The sequence below is a fragment of the Malus domestica genome, chromosome 04 (genome assembly GCF_042453785.1).
Source record: "Malus domestica chromosome 04, GDT2T_hap1".
Taxonomy (NCBI): Eukaryota; Viridiplantae; Streptophyta; class Magnoliopsida; order Rosales; family Rosaceae; genus Malus; species Malus domestica.
Window position 1 is genome coordinate 2,303,494 of NC_091664.1, and position 6,521 is coordinate 2,310,014.

At 38.6% G+C, this 6,521-nt stretch overlaps 1 long non-coding RNA gene across 2 annotated transcripts; it reads left to right on the plus strand.

Moving 5' to 3' along the window:
• The first annotated feature begins 8 nt into the window (after nt 1–8).
• Nucleotides 9–4,786, plus strand: LOC108170643 (uncharacterized). Of its 2 annotated transcripts, none has more exons than XR_011579869.1 (2): nt 9–1,800; nt 4,256–4,786. It is a non-coding gene; the product is annotated as an uncharacterized lncRNA (long non-coding RNA). The 2 variants fall into 2 exon arrangements; XR_011579868.1 differs by having other exon boundaries at nt 9–1,796; nt 4,256–4,725.
• The last annotated feature ends 1,735 nt before the right edge of the window (nt 4,787–6,521 follow it).

Here is a 6,521-nt window from a genome sequence, read left to right on the forward strand (position 1 = left end):
TCAGGTTGTTGAAATTTGAATTCAAAATTCCCTTTGGAAACTGTCACAAGCGATGTGTCTGTTGAGGCTAAGGAATCAAAAGCCAGTGAGAGGTAAAGTTTTTTTCTTTAGCCACAATGGCGCCACGGTCTAATCAATGCCTATAAAGTTGTAAACCCTTCCGAGTCTCTAGCAGCTAGAAAAAGCTTCTTGAACATTCATCCAAGCAGAAAAAGAGAAACGAAACAAGAGCTGCCGAGCTGCATCAACGGGTACCTTCAGTTCTTCTAGTTTCTTTCTTTATTTAACTTTTGTTTTTCTGGGTTCTATTTTTCAGTGTTTAGTCTTATTCTGTGTATTTTTCAGTAGCACTTTTGTGATACGAATGAAGGGTTTGGATTTATGGCTTTGGGTTTTCCATTTCGTAAATTTAGAGATTGGATTTCTTCTGAAAATTTTGAGTTAAGAGTGTTTAATCCATTCCGGCATAACAGTGCAGATATTCTGCAAAGTCCCAATTAAGACCCTGCAAGTCTTGGCGACATTCGCTCTCAGATCCCTAATTCACCAAACAACTACTTTCACAAACACCCCCTTCATTTTTGTTCCATGGCTTAAGTGGCGGCCCCATAAACCCCAAATCGGAGGGATACTTATTGGTGGACCTTGATAAGGTCTCAAACCCAAATGACTATGTACTGAAGCTTGCTAGAGTTTTCTATTTTTTGGGGTTAGCATGTTTAATTTTCGGGTTAGTACATGTAGAGTTTTCTATTTTTTGGGGCATATGACTTAAACAAATGTTATGGTCCAAAGAAGAAAAAGATTATGTGTTTTGTCTGTATTGTCAAAGTTAACTTTCTCTGCATGTTTTCACATTTCTTAGTTTCTTGGGAAATAGAATCACATCCGTGACTAAAACTATTTTCTTAGGATGAAGAGAATTATTTATAGGTCATTACTGCCTTGTCGTATGGTATGTAATTTGGTTGAGACTACTGTTAGGAGTAAGTTAGTACTGAGTATGATCCATATTCTCAATGATTTATTGAAGAGGCAGCTTTTGACAGTGGAGTGTGGAAGAGCGATAGGAATCTTAGCAAGATTGTATGTTATGTGGCAAAGATGGTGTTTATTATGATCAGCCAAGCTGTTTCCATTTGGAGACTGGAGATGGTTTTCTTATTTTACTTGATTGTTTGAACTTTCTACCGTCACTACATCAAACGTTGGTGGACAAATAGTGTATTAGTATGAAAATGGCTCCTGGCAGAGAAAGACGAGAAATAGGGAGTACTAACAGTCTAGTAGTCAGCTACTACCAGATGTTAAAATTGGTAGTCGGATTATTGATTGGTTTTATCATCTAGTAGGTACTTCTGTATTTGGTTTTTAGGGTCTTTGGTCATAAACATTGTCTGAACAAGCCTCTTCATTCCACTTTGGAATGAATTTGATTATTTGGATTGTCATGCTTTTATGGTAATTGGACATATTTTACCCTGATGAAGCCTTGAAACATGTTGTCAACTGTTAGGAATCACTATTTGGTGATGGTTAGATACTCTGCCTAGCATTAGTGAAAGATTTATCAATGTGGAATTCTTGTTTGTAGTTCATCATCTGGTAGTTTCATCAGAGTACATCAAGGACTTTTATGTGGTAGAAATGCAGTATGTTTAATACTCATCGCTCCTCTCTCAAATTAGACCATTGCAGATGGTGCACGTTAGGCTCCTGGTAGATACTATTCCACAGGCTTACCTGATGCCTGACGGGCTTTCTTTGAAGAACTTTAGTCACTGTGGCACAAAAATGTAGGTAGTTTACTTAAACCCAGCCTTTAAACTAGACAACCTCTTATACCCAAGTAATTTCTGATATGTACCTAAATGTTGACGACTACGGCGTATTAAAATAAGCTTAATCAAGCACCAATCACACACTTTCTCATTTTGATTCCGCAAATAGGCATATATAAATATAATTGCACTGAATGACGGACTAATCTTGTGCCCGTTGACGGGCGCTAATTTTGTTAGATTTGTACAGCATTTGGTGTTTGAAGTCATGGATACTTCTATGTATGAGGCAGCAATATCGGGTGATCTTGGTTTTCTTGAAAAAAGTGGAGACTCTGAGCATCTTCTTCTACAGAAAAACCTAGAAATAATAATATTCTTCACCTTGTAGCTGAGTTTGGACAAATCGATTTCTTGAAAGGCGTCCTGATCCACATTCAATCTCCACAGTTTTGGTCCACCAACAACAAAGGCAACACTCCCATGCATGTAGCTACTAGAGCAGGCCGTGATGAAATAGTAGGGTTGCTCATTAATCAAGCAAGTAAGCTAGGAGCAGATAAGGACGGTGCGCTGGTCAATGGCAAAGCGTATAAAGAGTTACTTCGGACCAAAAATTCAATTGGCGATACGGCACTACATGTTGGTATCAAACAAGGTGACCTCGATGTGGTGATCCTATTGGTTGAAGCCGACTCCGGACTATGTTGTTTAACTAAAATCGCCAACGAGTCGCCATTATTCTTAGCTATTTGCAAGGGGTTTGGAAGCATAGCTCTATACATGTTAGACAATTCGCCAACGTCTCCTTCCTTTGAAGGGATTAATGGTGTCATGGCTTTACACGCCGCAGTTACTCACATTAACTATGACGGTAAATAATTTATATTCAAAAGCTAAAAAAAAATGAAATCACTCTTCTGTGAAACGAATTTCAACTAACTCACTTTCTACTTCCCTTTATGTTTCCATACGATTTAGGCATTGTGCAGATGATGGTTTCCAAGAATCCTGAAATAATCAAAGAAGTTGACGCCAACGGATGGACTCCATTACACTATGCAGCATTGAGAGGGAACGTTGGAGCAACTCGATTATTGATGCAGCAAGATAGTTCTATTGGCGTGTCCACAATGTAGCTGATAACATCAAATTGATCACCTAAAACTGCTGCGTGCAGAACCGTTTGGCCTTTGTGATTGACCAATTCACAAGTATCAGGCCGCCATTGAGTCAGCTATTCCATCACTTTCGGGCGGCCTGCGTATGCCGCAACATGAAGAGCTGACATTCCAGATTTGTCCAAGATGTAAGAAATTGAACTATCTTGCTGCATCAATAATCGAATTGCTCCAATGTTCCCTGTCAATGCTGCATAGTATAATGGAGTCCATTCGTTGGCGTCAACTTCTTTGATGATTTCAGGCTTCTTAGAAACCATAATCTGCACAATGCCTAAATTGTATGGAAACATAAAGGGCAGTAGGAAGTGAGTGAGTTGAAATTCGTTTTATAGAGGAGTGATTTCATTTTTTTTTAGCTTTTGAATATAAATTATTTACCTTCATAGTTGATGCGAGTAACTGCGACGTGTAAAACTGTGACGCCATTAATCCCCTGAAAGGAAGGAGACGTTGGCGAATTGTCTAACATGTAGAGAGCTATGCTTCTAAACCCCTTGGAAATAGCTAAGAATAATGGCGACTCGTTGGCGATGTTAGTTAAACAACATAGTCCGGAGTCGGCTTCAACCAATAGGATCACCACCTCCAGGTCACCTTGTCTGATAGCAACATGTAGTGCCATATCGCCAATTGAATTTTTGGTTCGGAGTAACTCTTTATACGCGCACCCTCCTCATCCGCTCCTAGCTTCCTTGCTTGAGTAATGAGCAACCCTACTATTTCATCATAGCCTGCTCTAGCAGATACATGCATGGGAGTGTCGCCTTTGTTGTTGGTGGCCCAAAACTCTGGAGATTGACTGTGGATCAGGACGCCTTTGAAGAAATCGATTTGTCCAAACTCAGCTGCAAGGTGAAGAATTTTATTATTTCTAGGTGTTTTCTGCAAAAGAAGATGCTCACAGTCTCCACTTTTTTCAAGATCACCTGATCTTGCTGCCTCATACACAGAAGTATCCATGACTTCAAACACCAAATGCAGAGGCATTGTACAAATATGACGAAATTAGTCCGTCATTTCATTGCGATTATATTTATATATGCCTATTTGCGGAATCAAAATGAGAAAGTGTGTGATCGGTGCTTGATGAAGCATATTTTAATACGTTGTAGTCGTTAGCATTTAGGTACATATCAGAAATTACTTGGGTATGTTTGGGTGGGCAACTTTCAAATTTTAAGGCCCTTTTCTTCTACATTGTGCCTAAATGCCTTGGAATTTAAAAGTTCCTTACCGAAACATACCCTTAAAGGGAACTTAGTGAAGTTGATTGGATTAGAAATTATACAGGGGACATGCAATCAAACAGGAAATAACAAATGAGTGCGGAGCTGATGGGATTATAAGTTATACCTACATTTCGAGAAATTATAAGAACATGCAAGAAAACAGAAATTGTACAGGGAACATGCAAGCTGATGGGATTAGAAGTTATACCTGGACTTCGAGATGTGGCTTCGAATATGTGCGCCCAGAGATGAAGAATGTAAGGAGCAGCTAGGGTTTGGTCTTGAGGAAGTAATGGAAGGATGGAGGCCCTGATGTTTTTGGATGAGAGAGAGCAGTCTCTCAAGTGAGTACGCGGATCTAAGTTTCAGAAATGAGGGAATGAACTGAACAGCTTTTAGATTCTCAATGGGTTTTTCAGTTTTCACCCGTGTGGACATTTGAACCCCACGTGTGTTAAATCCTTTGTCTTTTCTTTTTATTTTACTTTGCGTTATTTTATTTGTTTCTTTTATTTAATTTAGTTATCTGTCTTCTAGAGTTTTCTTTTCTTTTTGTGGTTTTTCTATATATATTTATTCCGCTTATTTTTCATGCCTTGAGGATAATGTGTGATTTAAGTTTGGGGGGTGGAAGTAAATTTTCAAATCTTTAATTTTCGAATCAATTAATTTTTTCTAAAATTTTTTAAGTTAATATCTATAGATTATTTTAAATGGACATAGTGAAGATTAATCTCATAATGGAGTCTTTTCTATTTATTTTTGCTTAGACACTAATTCATGAGTTATACAACAACAACAACAAAGCCTTTTCCCACTAAGTGGGGTCGGCTATATGAATCCTAGAACGCCATTACGCTCGGTTTTGTGTCATGTCCTCCGTTAGATCCAAGTACTCTAAGTCTTTTCTTAGAGTCTCTTCCAAAGTTTTCCTAGGTCTTCCTCTACCCCTTCGGCCCTGAACCTCTATCCCGTAGTCACATCTTCGAACCGGAGCGTCATTCGGCCTTCTTTGCACATGTCCAAATCACCGGAGCCGATTTTCTCTCATCTTTCCTACAATTTCGGCTACTCCTACTTTACCTCGGATATCCTCATTCCCAATCTTATCCTTTCTCGTGTGCCCACACATCCCACGAAGCATTCTCATCTCCGCTACACCCATTTTGTGTACGTGTTGATGCTTCACCGCCCAACATTCTGTGCCATACAACATCGCTGGCCTTATTGCCGTCCTATAAAATTTTCCCTTGAGCTTCAGTGGCCTACGACGGTCACACAACACGCCGGATGCATTCTTACACTTCATCCATCCAGCTCGTATTCTATGGTTGAGATCTCCATCTAATTCTCCGTTCTCTTGCAAGATAGATCCTAGGTAGCGAAAACGGTCGCTTTTTGTGATCTTCGCTAGATTGCTCCGGTCATTAGTGTGGATAAGTATATAAATGGATAGAGATAGGAAAGCAAACACAAGATGTACGTGGTTCACCCATATTGTCTACGTTCACACCAACATGTTTTGTGGGGAGTGAGATTAAAACACTTACTTTTCTTCTTATTAAACTTTTAAGTTTTGTGCTAAATATAGTAAAGTTTTTGGTTCTTGTTATAAATAAAGTAATAACTGTTCCACCCAAGGCTTTGCTCAGTAACCGAGTCAGTCTTACCTAATCAGCAGTTATTTTTGCATAAAACAGTGGAGTCTTGGTGTAATTACTCGTTCCTGAATTATAGTATTTTGATCCTCAAGGTGGAAAATGACCAAAATGCCCTTAATGGGTAGATGTTGACTTTCATTGACTTAGTAGTCAGGACACATGTAACATATTTATTTAGTATATTATTATAGTACTCGTTTCGAACGCGTGGATGCAAGATGAACGAGATATGGACATAAATTGAAGCTTTTACAAGCCTTTGAATTCAAGGACATTTTTGTAAATTCCTCTGTTTCTCTGGAGAATTCCCATTGGTGCTGGTTGCAGTGGGACCCGCGTGGGGGGATAGTTTCTTTTTTCTATCCTCCCTGTTTTCTGAAACAATAAATTGATCAAACTATCAACTTATATGAACGAGTAAATTGATCACATTTTGAAACGATAAATTATAACATGAGAAAATTAAAACCCTCGTAACCTCACCCCAAACCAAAAAACATAAAATAAAACAAATCGAATACCACAACCCAAAAATAGTAAGAAAACAAAATAATTAACGAGAAAATTTGTCAACTCCTTAATTCAATAATACGGTAAGTTAAATAAAAGCATCCTAAATAAGCATCCAATACCAATAATTAACGATTTGGCACACGCACCTAACAA